General features: G+C 28.8%; 1 protein-coding gene across 1 annotated transcript in view; it reads left to right on the forward strand.

Moving 5' to 3' along the window:
* ed (echinoid) overlaps positions 1-15,205 on the forward strand; it is a 253,649-nt gene that overhangs the window by 195,965 nt on the left and 42,479 nt on the right. The gene's annotated exons all lie outside the window — the stretch shown is intronic.

Below are 15,205 nucleotides of genomic sequence, written 5' to 3' on the forward strand. Positions count from 1 at the left end.
TATGTATATGTTGCTTTTTGTTGTTATTTTTCTTCAAAAAAAAATGTTTTATTATTAAAACATCAACATGAAATAAGAAATAGAAAAAAAAAAATAACTTAAAGATACACATCTCAATGTTTAAGTTCTCTTTAAAAGATACAAGTTTTTTTTGTTGCAACAACAGTTTGTTGGTTTGTTCTTATTGTTTGTTAAAGTTGTAAGACCAGGGTCAATAACATTAACCCAATATGGCAACAACAACTTAAAATAGTGAGTAAAAAAAGAAAAAAAATTAGAATTAAAGTCAGAAGATTAAGAAGCTGGCATACATGCTGCAGTAGTAAGAGCTTTGAAAGTGTATTTTCGTTTTAAAAAGAAAACATTCTATTCTACGTTTCGGATATATGTATATATAGACTAGATGACCCCGGCTTCGCTCGGTAGCTGTTTATTAATTATTTGTATTTCATATACAACTAATTAGGAACTTTCTAAAGTTTAAGCGTAGGTTAAGTAAAAAAAATTTAGTAGTGAAAAGGAATCAGTGTTGTTAGCTCTTCAAGTTTCTCCAAAAAATTTCTCTTATTAAGAAAAATGAGAAAGGAATAGGATATTAAAAACTTAAAATTTCCGAGTTTTACCAGGAATAAAATAATCTCCCAAATAATCTGCTGAAAATTTCGAATCGAATAAAAATAAAATCTGCCAAATTGCTCCAGCCGTTCTAACGTGATGCGATTACATACATGGACCATTTAATTTTTATATATATAGAGATAATATACATTAGAGTGCTCCAAAAAAATAAAATTGCGAATTTTGACCGTCCCCCCCTCTAGAATTGTTCTATGTATTGTAGAAACACGTTGTGTAAAATATTAGGATGATAGGATAACGTTAACTGGTGGCGCAACGACGCTGAAGTTTTGAGGTGCATTTACAAGGGGGAAAATATGCAATTTTTTCAGTTTTTGTAAAAATTTTGCCATTAAATAATGACTTTTACAATTTAATTTAAAAGAATCGAAATGTGTACGTAATTGTCGTTATAATAAGATATAAAAGACAAAAATTGGTGAAAAAATGTTAAAGTTATTAAAAAATCGCCAGGCCATTAACGTGACTCAGGCCACTAGAACAAGAAATTTATGAACAAAATTAACATATATTGATAAATATTAAAATAAAAGCTTATTTTTACTTAAAATATATCCATATTTACTTGTATATGAGTTTTTGTCCTCGTAGGATACCGTTAACCTATTCTCAGGTATGACCAAAAAAATTAAATTTTTTTAACGGCAGTTTCAAAACTCCAATTTCAAATTTTTAAAAATTTTGTTAAACAAATTTCAGAATTTTTTGATCATCACGTGGGGATTTATTGACAACATAATAGGGAATAAAAATGTGAAAAAAGTATGTCAATACCTCCTATAGTTTTTCCGTACCTGCGATATAAATTTTGCGATTTTCGAGAAAAACTAATTTTTTGGCCATATTTTGGGGAATGACCAGAATTTCCTTACTCTAATGATTTTCAAGTAAAAGCTATTCAGAATAATATAGTCCAGGTAATTTTAAATATAGTCTGAAAGTTTTACTAAAATCGGAAAACTTTAACCCTTAAATCGTGAAGGTCACAGGTAAATTTTTTCAATATTTGGAATTTCTCATGGAAAGATAGCGAAATATTATATATGTTTGGGCCGATTTTGATGAAACTTAAGAAAAATATAAAATGAAGTCTAGTATTCACAATAACAGTACAAAAATGGAAATTAACCCTTAATAGCACTTGGGGTCCAAATGACCCTCAACTTTTAAAATCACGAAAAACACATTAATTTTGACCCCAAGTACTCTTAAGGGTTAATTTCCATTTTTGTACTGTAATTGTGAATACTAGACTTCATTTTATATTTTTCTTAAGTTTCATCAAAATCGGCCCAAACATATATAATATTTCTCTATCTTTCCATGAGAAATTCCAAATATTGAAAAAATTGACCTTTGACCTTCACGATTTAAGGGTTAAAGTTTTCCGATTTTAGTAAAACTTTCAGGCTATATTTAAAATTACCTGGACTATATTATTCTGAATAGCTTTTACTTGAAAATCATTAGAGTAAGGAAATTCTGGTCATTCCCCAAAATATGGCCAAAAAATTAGTTTTTCTCGAAAATCGCAAAATTTATATCGCAGGTACGGAAAAACTATAGGAGGTATTGACATACTTTTTTCACATTTTTATTCCCTATTATGTTGTCAATAAATCCCCACGTGATGATCAAAAAATTCTGAAATTTGTTTAACAAAATTTTTAAAAATTTGAAATTGGAGTTTTGAAACTGCCGTTAAAAAAATTTAATTTTTTTGGTCATACCTGAGAATAGGTTAACGGTATCCTACGAGGACAAAAACTCATATACAAGTAAATATGGATATATTTTAAGTAAAAATAAGCTTTTATTTTAATATTTATCAATATATGTTAATTTTGTTCATAAATTTCTTGTTCTAGTGGCCTGAGTCACGTTAATGGCCTGGCGATTTTTTAATAACTTTAACATTTTTTCACCAATTTTTGTCTTTTATATCTTATTATAACGACAATTACGTACACATTTCGATTCTTTTAAATTAAATTGTAAAAGTCATTATTTAATGGCAAAATTTTTACAAAAACTGAAAAAATTGCATATTTTCCCCTTGTAAATGCACCTCAAAACTTCAGCGTCGTTGCGCCACCAGTTAACGTTATCCTATCATCCTAATATTTTACACAACGTGTTTCTACAATACATAGAACAATTCTAGAGGGGGGGACGGCTTGTACCTAGAAAGTTTTTTTCGTCCATACAATCTTGGAGCACTCTAATATACATAGTACATTAAATGTAAGAAAAATATCTATATAAAATTCATAAAAAATCGGGCTGTTTTAACATTGCAATCTTTTTAGATTCTGTTTATTGCTAGTATTTTAGCCAGTATAATACGGATAATAAATTTAAAGATTTTCATGTAAATATGATACATTCAGATGAAAAATAGATAGATAGATAAAAAATATACTTAATTATTGTATAAATAACATCTCACTGTCATCATCATTGTGAATCTTAATTATTATCATTGACAACGACATCTAAGAGTAAGAGCAACATCAACAACAATAAGAACAAGACCAACACTATCTGCAGTATAAAATAAATGATGGTGGTGTTTAGTTTAAATGAGAAATCAAATTATACGCATACGAGCACAAAATTACACACTTTGACACAAACAAACACATACATATTTCGCAATAACCCAGCAAACACAAATACATACAGACTTTTGAAAAATTATAGCTTTTACAGTTGATACCAAATTTCATTGCAAAACTCTCACCAACTAATCCTTTGGAATATCACATGCATACTAACAATTTTGACTTGCTTTGATATCACATACCTCTTAATATGCGATCGAGTCTCCTTGTTTGCTGGGAAACAATATATCAAGTACATGGTACTTTATGTAAACGCACTTACACAAACATACTTATATGTATGTACGGACGTATACACCGAATACGTGTTTAAACATCTTGTAGGATGATCATGAAGATTATGAGGATGATGATGATTGTAACCATATACCAATGAAATTTTATATAAATGACATTAATTATGGTTGTTTTACTACAACTTCAAACACAAATACAATAATGTACATGAGTATGTATGTGTGATAAAATATACCCAGCAGTTCTGCACTGACTACAATAGAAGTTCAGGTATTCTAGCTTGAAGTCAATCCTCACTTTATTGTCTCTAAGTAATCTAGGATATAGTCAATTTAAACATTGTTTTTGTACAGCAGTTTCGTAAATTGTTATTTCACCAACCAGAAGTTGTCTACTGGAGATTCAATTTTCACTAAGTTTCCGTTTTTATTGAGAAGTTAAATTCCGCATAGAGCACGCACCTGTTAAAATATATAGTTACTATGGGTAAATTCACTACATCGGGACACTAAACTAAAATTGCTGGGTATGTGTATATTCATATTAAAGTATGTGCTAGTATACATGTGTTTGTTTTTATATTTCAAGTGTGTTGAGGTTGTAGAGGTTAGTTTTTTATATGAACAAAATTAACTTTAACTTTGCCCTCAAGATTTATCATTATTCTACTCTTGTTGACTGCTGTATCTTGCCGTATTTTTTCATGTTTTCTTTCTGCATCACGTAGTACGCACGTCTGTCTAGATTCCATGGAAAATCCTCTTAAGCGAATTTATTTTTGAAATTATTTGCTCGTGTTTTTATGTATTTGTAGTGTTGATTTCGTTATCTGGAATTTTTATTCATTTTTTTCTTATATTTTCATCTCGCATTTTTGTTGTTGTGAGCCTTAGGCAAATTTAAAGACTCCAAATAATTTTGTTTATTATGACTTCCATAGAAACAAATTTATGTATCTATTGTTTTATATTTATAACCATAGTAAAAGTAAATTAAAAAATTATAAAGAAGAACTATAAACATTGGAAGTGCCTAAAAACAACAACTAAACATACAGTCATAAAAGAAATACCAAATTTATATTGTATTTTGTATGGGTAAATTGGACGTTAAACGAATTGTAAATACCTCCCTCATAATAAGTTATTATTAATTTGCTAGTTGCATAAAGATATTTAAGTATAGTTTCAAAGATAACTCAAACATAAAATAAAAGTCCCACTTGATAAAACTGCAATTGTGTTTGGCTTTATGCAGTTGCATACTTTTAGGCGAACTATTTAACTGGTAGCAGTGTGTTTTGTTTGTGGTTTAAAATGTATTTATTTTATTATATTTCGATGACTTAACAAATTTAAACAAGTTTTTTTAACTTCAGAGTGTTAATGGTGTCATTCAATAATATTGGCGACAAACTTGCCTCGACCTACTTAAATTCAGAATTTGTTTTTTTTTAAATTACTATTCAAACACTTTCAGTTACACTTATTACAAAAGTAGGGTGCAATAAATTTTCAACTCGACAGGAAGACATAAATTTAATTGTTTTTTTTTCTGTTGCTGCTCTATTGATATTACCACAATAATCTGTACACAACATGTTTCAATATGTTGGAGAATGTAAAATATTTTTGTGTAATTTTTTCCCTGGTTTCAGCATAAATATTTTTCTTTTCTCTCCACAATGTTGCACAACAAACCAGAAGCAAAAAAGAAAATCATAGGAGTATTAGTAGCTGTGATAGTAAATAATAAAAATACCATATCTCTTTCGGTTGTGCAGCATACAAAAAACTTCAAAATAATGTTTTCATTTCATTTATCATGTTTACGTGTTGTGGTTAGATTTAATTCTATCTCCAATGTGGATCCATACCGGGTGAATCTGTGTGTATATTATAATTTTTATTTTTATTTTTTTGTTCAACCTTCTGCTACAATTAGGTCGGTTTTTGTTGTATATTAAGAATTTTCTTTTTTTTTCAAAATAAAATCCACAGCCCAATAAACAAAATTGAAACTAAGACAACAAATTTTTTGTTAACGAAATACATTTTTGAATTGCTAAAGAGAAATGAAATTGTGAATTGCTAAAGAGAAAGACAAATATGTACAAATCTGTAAATGAACGACAGAATGAAAAAAAAAACGCATTTAAAATTTGTTCCTAAATCGGAAACTGTTAGGATTAATTTTAAAAAAATATTTAAAAAGTTTTAAGCTGGAGTTTTTAAAATGGTACAAAATAATGCTCCTTTTTTGGAGACAGACAAGAATTTATATGAGAGCTTAAAAGATTAATACAGTCTTGCTTTATACTATTCCGAGTTATATTTATTCTAGCATTACACATAATATTGAATATAACACTACAATTTTCCAAGTGATTTTGACTTTCATATCTACATTTCTAGCAATATATTATGATTTCATTACAACTATAGAAATATATTTATTATTATCCGATTTGACTGACATTTTCAGAGTTAGTCAATTATATGAAAGGCCACGATAATGCTATAGTTGAAACAAAAGGTCGACTTTTCGATTACTTGATACCTCTTAAGATCATAACTGTCAGTAATGATGAAGTAAATGCATGGGAATTTAGAAAATTGATTTAAAATGTTTGCGAATGCAATTTTTTTTTTTGGTTTCTCAATACATTTTTGTTGGAATTTTATAGATTTCAATTTGCTAGTGTCTTAACAATGAGTATTTTAAGGAAAACATTTTTTTCAGAAATATTTCTAAACAATAAAATTGTATGTCAAAAGTAATAACCTTTCAGCTAAATCCTTCAAAATGTTTGTTTATGGGGAAACTGCAGACACAAATAAAATTAAACACATAAAAAATCTTTAAAATAATTGATTTTTAGTTTAATTTTCCAAATGCTTTGACGTAAAACCACAAAAATATAATTAAAATAAATGTTCTATGTATTTTATTACATCATACAGTAAATGTTCGTTATTTCTGTTGTTTGTCCTCCAACCACCAGTTCATTGAGACTTCTCCTTTGTATTTTGCTAAAAATGAGAATTCTGAGTATTAAATTTTAATTCACTACGAAATCAAATGAAATATACTCTAGAGCTGAAAATAAAAGTCAAACCTTTGCAATTTCTTATTAAATAAATTAATGTTTGCTGTTTTTGTATATTTTTGCACCCATCGCGAAAACTACAGGATTGAAATGTTGAGCTTTGTTCGTTTGTTTGTCGCAAGAAAAGAAGCAAAAAAATAATAAAAAGGCGCGTACACTCTAGTTATTTGTTGGCACTACTCTACTCTATTAGACACGTTAACACCCGCTGACTTTTGACAAACATCATTAGCAGAACTTAAATAGAAAGACGTAAATACATATATAGAAACACCATCATTCATTCACACATTTCTTATAATACCAATATTTCCGTTAAGATTCGTGGTGTATTTAAAAGTGTGAGTTTAGAGGTATATTTAAAAAGCGAAACGTATTTCAGAAAATAAACGTCATGGAGAGAGGTTCGTTACTTGAGATTATTGAATACAGCAAGTATAAAACGAATGAAAAAACGGCAGAAGCTAAAAAATAAAAAAAAAAAACTGGTGTTGATTGGAATAATTTGTAAAGGCATGAAAAGAATAATTTTCCTATTTTCTACAAGTCTTAAAACGGAAATTAAATATATAAAAAACACAACACAAACATAATATTTAGTGAGTGAGTATATGTGTTTTCTTTTTTCCTAAATTGCCCTGGGTTGCATGTTAGAACATGACAATCATAATACAATTTAAACAAATATTTACTTAATACAATGTTTTCTCTAGAGCTGTTTTCCTTAAAAATAAATTTGTAAAATTGTAAAATTAAATTAATGTTTAACAAAATAATAATAAAGCCCAACCCTCCTCAGAATCTATAACCCAACTGGTTTATGGAACCAGCTACTGCTTTAATGTTTCCATTTTAGTTGATTTGTGTGTTGACCTCTGAACAAATAGTACTTTCGACTGCTAACTACACACTTTTCCTTAACAAGTGTTAAGAAGTGAATTGAATGGGAAAGAAATACATTTTTTTCGTTTCTATTTTTTATTATTTCTATTTTTCCTAAATTTAATGCCATTTTTAAGGAGCAGCAATAACAAAACTGCAAAAAAAAAACGAAATCTTACGATCATAAAAAATACCAGAGTGGGAATAAGCTGAAAAGTACTCTTGGTATTAAAAGCCAGTGCCAAAATCAAATTTCCCCCCTTGGTATTGGAAATGAAACATAAACTGAATGTTTGAATGGTAGAAATTCAGTTCGTTCATCAGCATCATCATCATCAGTATTTTGCAGGAAGAAGGAATCAATGCCAAAATTTTTATATTTTTTACGCTTTGCAAATGTTAGTAGAGAGTTTATTTTATGAATTTTGTTCAGTATTTTTTTGTTTGTAAAAATAAAACAAAAATCAATGGTAAACAAACAAACAGAAAAAATTGCAAATAAAAAAAATACTTCTTTTCTGTAATACATTTTATTTTTTATTTTTGTCGTTTGTACTTGTTTTTGTATACGCACCAGGATTTTTAATGGATTTTTAATCCTACAACTTTTTATAGCAAGATTAGAAATAAATTGAATATTTTCCTTGTATTTTTTACTCTCCTTTTTATTTATTTGTGTATGTGTGTTTGTATGTTAATATGTATGTATTTAGGCACAGTTGTGAGTGTGTATTAGTTTGTTTTATGAGTTCAGGGTTGTTATGTTGTAATAGTATGAAACTGAAAGGCCAACAAATATGTACATGTAGTGATGACTTTGCAATTGAGATGGCCAAAATTATTTTATAAAATTTTAAAATTTAATATTTCACAAGATTGCCAAAAATGCATGGAAAAATCGTTTATATTCTCAAAGAATAGTAATATTAAAATTATTCGTTTCAGTTTATTTTCCAGATCGATTAATTTTTCTTCCAAAACTTTTAATCATAGTCTACTTATAGGGGTAAATAAGAATATATAGTCTATTCTATAATATTCTATATTCGTTAACTATAGTTTTCGAAGAAAATAGTTGAAAATAAGCTACATTCTCAGTAGACCATAGTTTACTCAGGTTATAGTCTATAGGCTGAAACTATAGTCTAAAGTCTGAGTAAAAATAAATTACAGTTTCAGTAGACTTTGGAGTGTGTTACCCAAAATTTGTGTTCTATTCCAAACTCAAAAACGTTGCCAGTGAAATTTTTCATATTTTAAATAGAAAATTTAAACTCATGGTAACCTTTTACGAGCAGCAAACACATACATGAAGTCTGATATAGGAAATATTCATACATATTGATCACTTAATGCCAAACCGTCTTAACTCCAAAAATAATTTTTCGAAATAAATTAATGTCATATTATTATTCTTTAAATGTAGAGTGTTAAACAAAATATATTTAATTAAATTATTTGAAAGATATCAGTTAGACAATAGTTTTTAATCAAAATTTCTAAATTCTCAGTTGTAACGATTTTGTAATATCAGTTAGACAATAGTTTTTAATCAAAATTTCTAAATTCTCAGTTGTAACGATTTTGTAATAAGTTAGCGATTGAGTGTAACTATATTGTAAGCTTTATTTACATACATACAGTATAAACAATATTTAAATATAACGCAATTTCGTTGAATTTTTATGTATTTGATTCGAATTTAGTATTTATTGAGGATAAAAAAAAATAATGATTAAACAAAAAACGAATGTAAAATCGGGGAGGGAATACAACAGAAACTGCTTTAATTTAAAATTGATTGGCAAATAGAAAAAAATCAGCAACAACTACAACTAAAATATAACAAAAGAAAATGTTTACATCCCAGCAGTTCTAGGAGACTGTCCCGAACTAGTTATTTGACCTATAATTTAGGGTGACAACTAGTCACATAACTAGCGTGCATTGATCCTTTTGTATTACAATAAGACTATATGTCTATCTGATAGCAAAGATTGGATCCACATACCGGTTACATAGAGTCAGTTACCTTACTTGATCAGCTAATTGACCTCAGTTAAAGAGACATCTCACAGATATACGCAAATCTTCCTCCGAAAACTCTCCAATATATTACTTTTGGTGGTTAATATAATTACTTTCTAAAGTGTACAAAATAAACGTTTAAAGTGACTACACTCTAGGTTACATAGAGGAACTAAAGTGACAATTGACTTTGTACCGCCTCATAGCGCCGCCCCTGGAGCATTTGTAGGACCCATTTTAATAACTTAAACTCGAATACTCCTTGGCTACGCCCAATTCAAATTTTATCCCGATCGGACCAGCCATTTAGAAATGCCAGATTTATTTAGAAAAAAAAAATCGATTCTGCCCCACTGTGCGATGTTATATGGGATGTCAGTATACTTAAGCAAAACCAAAAGATATTGCATGAGAATAATATCAACACAATTTGAATAAAATCAGTTTGCACGAATTTCTTAGCAGGACGAATTAAAGTGCAGCATAAAATAAACATTATAGTGACTACACTGTAGATTACTTAGAGACACTTAAGTGATAATTATCTTTACGTTAGATTACATGGGATGTCTTGACTTCTCTCTGCACTACAGAGAGCACATACGATTCAAATGACCCAAAATATATAAATTGGATTTAGCCAAGTGAGAATTACTGTCTATAAGGGATACATTGACTACTTGCTTAACTGCTGGGTTGTTTGTGTTTTATTCCTGCTTGAAAGACGTACATAAACAAACACAACCAATATTACAATACAAGCACACATTCAAACATACATATATATGTACATTAGGAAGCGCCAAAAATAGTTGGGATGTTCCCAACTAATACTTTAGATACCGTTTCTCAACATTTTTGTCCTATGTTCAGTATTTGGTAAAGGATAAAAAAACTCCAAAACAAGGCTTTTCATTCAATTCAACCTAGTTTGCACACTGTGCAAAGCCCATACAAACGGGCCAGCCTAATGTTCATACATTATCAATACATAGACATAGAAATTTGAAAATTTAACTAGAAAAATGGACAACAAAAAAAATGAAAAAATAAATACATTCATTGTTAGGCCAAACTCGTAGAAACCAAAATTGGACAACAACCTTTGAATATTGTTACAATATTTATACAAGTTTAAATATGTTTTTGAATGTTCTAGTACAAGGATGTATGTATGTGTGGGTTTGTGTATCTCAATTTTATTTTCGAAAAAAGTTCTTAAACTAATTCAATTACCAACATTTTTCTACCCACTTCTTTCGAAAAGCAGTAATTTTTGTTTTGTGTTTGTTGTTGTCCAATGACCAGCTTCAACAATAGAAAAATTATAACATTTTCCATGCAAAACACGCTTATAAATTTAGCTGCTACCAGAAATTCACATTCACTGCCATTTAAAATGTTGTACAACATCTAAAACAATACTTATTTATTATACATACAAGCATAAAATGTAAATTCTATTAAACAATTTATAGGAAAATGCTTAATAATTACATGGCATACATATAAAACTGTGCTTTCAATGTTGCTGTTTAAATTTAAAGTAGTTGTTTCAACGCAATTACGAAAATGCTGAAACTGAACCAATTATTAAATAAACATTTTTGTCCACAAACTACAACTACGAACATTTAGTATCCCTGTTAGCAGGACTACAATGTACAGTAAATACACACATTTAATGATTGGCTACTAAATAACTATGATAATATTTTGTTTGGCGTTTTTAGCTTTAAATTGGTCTTTAAAGTGCTTTATTACTAGTCGAAAGATGACATAAAATGTACGGTATAATAGCAAAACGTTTAATCAGTTAAGAGTCACTATTCGAATTCACGGCAAAAACCATAAGGATTCTTCAAAATCATTGGTCAAATTTTAAATTGTTGTTATACATTTTATATATGGGAAATTCCATGTCATCGTACGTGACATTTGTAGGCCTATGAAGTTGAATAGATTTTGCAATAACAAGAGTATCTTAATTATTTGATCTTTATGGTTCATTCCATTTCAAAAAAGTAATAAGTATTTTCGAAACATTGTTGACCAAAATCGAGCGAAATAAGTGTATATTGTACGTAATTTTGAGGTACATGTAAAAATATGCTAAAATTTGCGAATGGCGTTATCTTTTCTTGTAATTTCTTACACTAAACCACATATTTTTCCTCTACAATCCGTCAGATTTAAATGAAAACAATCTTTGGATGATTTTCTGATAACTAAAATTTGATATCGTACGTGACATACCGTACGAGACCGATTTTTCTCTTATAGTAAAACAATATGTATTCTGTAAATATATGTATTAAAAATTATTTATTTTCATAATACATTTTTAAAGTTTTCTCCTATTTAGATCATCATAGAAAAAAGTTTTAAGGATTTTTGTTTTTTCAGTCATGATTGTCATTAACGTGGAATTGCCCATATGTTTATACATAGTTTGCCACAATGGGTTAATGATACAGTTAATGTTCTACACATTTTAAAAATACACTTCATGCCATTAATGTTTATTTATCATGAACTAAATACAAACAACAACAACAACCACAGCCAAAAACAATTTTCACAAATTTTCCACATAAAAGACCTTCTCAATAAAAGTAAAAAGCAAGTGCCACTGTTGTCGTTTTTCTTGGTTTTTGGAATTACAACAAATATTGTTAAATACATATATAGCGAAAAAGACGAAACTCATAAAATTGTTAATAAAATCGACAATTTAACGACAGACCCCATTATAAATCCTAGACCAAACAAAAAATAAATTAAAAAAAAAATACATGCGAAAAAGAAAATATGAACCCCAAAAGAAAATCATGATATGTACACACGCAAATTTTATGACTCTCTCTTCTTGCCACCATAGCTATTAAACCGGCTACTATAAACTCTTTTTAGATTTACTGGCACAAGTACCAGTTCATACTACAATATATTGTGTGTATAAACTTACATATTTGACCTGATAATAGGTGCGGAAATCCATAAAATTTTTTTGTTCGTGATTATCCAAAAAACGAAAAGAACCCTACATAAAAGTGTGACTCCTAATTAAAGTTTATGATTTATTGAACTTTTTATACAAATGACTAGAAAATTAAAGTTTTTATCACATGTATTTAAATACCCATTTCATTTTCCACTTTTTTAATTTATTTGGAGGCTGGAGTAAAGAAAACAGATTTTATTTAAGAACTTCAGAAGAAATATTTATTTAAATAAAGTTGCAGAAGGGAATGTAATGTTTAGCTTACCTAAAAAGTTTATTTTAATTTTATATGAATTTATTTGGAAGTGGAGTGACCACCTTAGCGAAACTGAAAGTTAAAAAATAATAAAGTTAAAGACCGCCATGTGGCACCCTACACAGAGTGTATATTATGATTTCCTTGCATATAAAACTAATTTACTTATATTGAAATTTAATATTTAAATATACACAAACTAAGTTAAAAACATGTTCACCAAATTATACATCAAAATACAAATTTTAAATATATTTCGGTAAACAAAATTTATTTTTTTCATTTTTTGTTAAAAATGTTTTTTTGAATTGTTATTTTAAAATTTTTTCTTTTAAATTTTTAAAAAGAATAAAAATTCGGGTTAAAAAATATTTTTTACGATTTTAATGACTTCGTAATCCATACATAGGTCAAAAATCGAGGTTGTCCTGGTTTTTTTCCTCATATCTCAACCATTTGTGAACCGATTTTGCCGACCCGAAGATATCTGGGGTCTTCAGAAAATTGATTTCAACAGACGGACAGACAGACATGACTTAATCGACTCCGCTATATACATATAAGGATCCAGAATATATATACTTTATAGGGTCGGAAATGAAATATGTAGAAATTACAAACGGAATGACAAACTTATATATACCCTTCTCACGAAGGTGAAGGGTATAAAAAGAAAGAAAAACGGGAAAATATGCACACAAATATGCAGAAAAACGCATGGATATGCATAGGAAAAATCAAAAATAAAAGTTTAAATTAATTTTATTGTATTAAAATTTTTTTTAAAAAGAACAATAAAGTGTTTTTCCATTTTCAAAAATAAAATTATTTTTTTGTTACAAAGAATTTTGTAAAAAAAAACTAAAACGACATTTGATGATAAAAATAAATTTTTACTTTTAAGGCAGACAAACCGACGGACATAGCTAGGTCCCAAATATATTTCATAAGGACCCAAATATATGTATGTTGTGGAATCTATAACCAATATTCGATGTGGGTAAAAATTATAAAATATTTATAGAGCTCTTTTCAATTATGGACCGATCATAATCAAATTTAACGGTAGGATTTAGGTATAAACAAATATTATTCGTAATGTATTTTATTCAGATACTACTATTTGTAAGGGATTTATACTCGTTAAAGTAATATTTAGAATTTGGTTTATATGGCAGCCAAGACCAATTATGAACCGTGAAGGGATTTATTAACATTTTACTGATTTTGGAGAGTAGTTTAGATTTCGGGCTTATAAATTAATAGAATTAAATTTCAAAATCTCAGAATAATATTAAGGTATGTAATTAAAAATATCACTTATAATGGTCACCCATATTGCTCTTTTAGAAGCTAGTTTTATTAGTTGGCTTCTATGGTAATTGAAAAGGTGAGTTGCGTTTGGCAAACGTACGCAAATAATAAAAAATACACAAGTAAACACACAGACAATTTCTCTTGGCTGGTGACTTTATTAGTGTCATTAAGAAATGTGCTTCATTTGCTTGTTTTTTCTTTCGGTTTGTTTCCTTTCATTCCTTGCTACTTTAGTTCAGTTCATTCTATTCTATTCCATTATATTCATTGCAATCCCATAGTGACCGAAAGGCAGATATGTACATACAAAACTACTCAGACTCCAGCGATAGATAGCTATAGTTAGATAGTTAGTGGAATTAGGGAAAAAATGTGTCTATACATATTTGTAATTGGAATGTGAGTGGTTTCTACATAAGCTACACCTGGTGCTCTCACACATATTCCGGCGGATAGCTAGACGGACGGACGGACGCTGTGTTGTGTGTAAATAAGTAGTAAATTGAAACCGGTCACATGGCGCTGAGCATACAATTTGAACGACAAACACAAAGAGTAAGGAAACCCATCAACGATGGACCTGTCTATTGTTGACAAAAGTTATTAAACTATGGTGGTTTTTATGGTGCAAGTTGTTGGCTGCTGGTTTTTGTTGTTTGAGACCAGTAGTAATAAAGGAAAATGCTTTAATTACTCTTTCCATAAATTTGAAAATAAAGGAAATTTGAAAAAGAAACGACACATCGTCCACTTGCTCTTAAATTCCAGATGAGCACGAGTGTAATGAAGTTTGGGTCTTATGCCGTCCATCGGTTACATTTTTTTTCTTTTTAACCGTGACATTAATTACGGCACTTTTTCAGTTGATACGTATGAGTACCTGGCTGTATCACCACGGAAATATTTTGCCAACTAGCAACATAAGTATGCTATTGATTATGAACTACTAGAACGCGGGCAACTATTTTGCTATCGTCCTGACAATAATAATAACAAAAAAAATACTACTTTTGTTTGATTTATGCCTGTGTGTGTGTGTTTACGAAATCGCAAATGTAATATTTTTCCTGCTTTTGTTGGTTTATCATCTCGTTTAATGCTCGTAAGTA

The sequence above is a fragment of the Calliphora vicina genome, chromosome 2 (assembly GCF_958450345.1).
Source record: "Calliphora vicina chromosome 2, idCalVici1.1, whole genome shotgun sequence".
NCBI lineage: Eukaryota > Metazoa > Arthropoda > Insecta > Diptera > Calliphoridae > Calliphora > Calliphora vicina.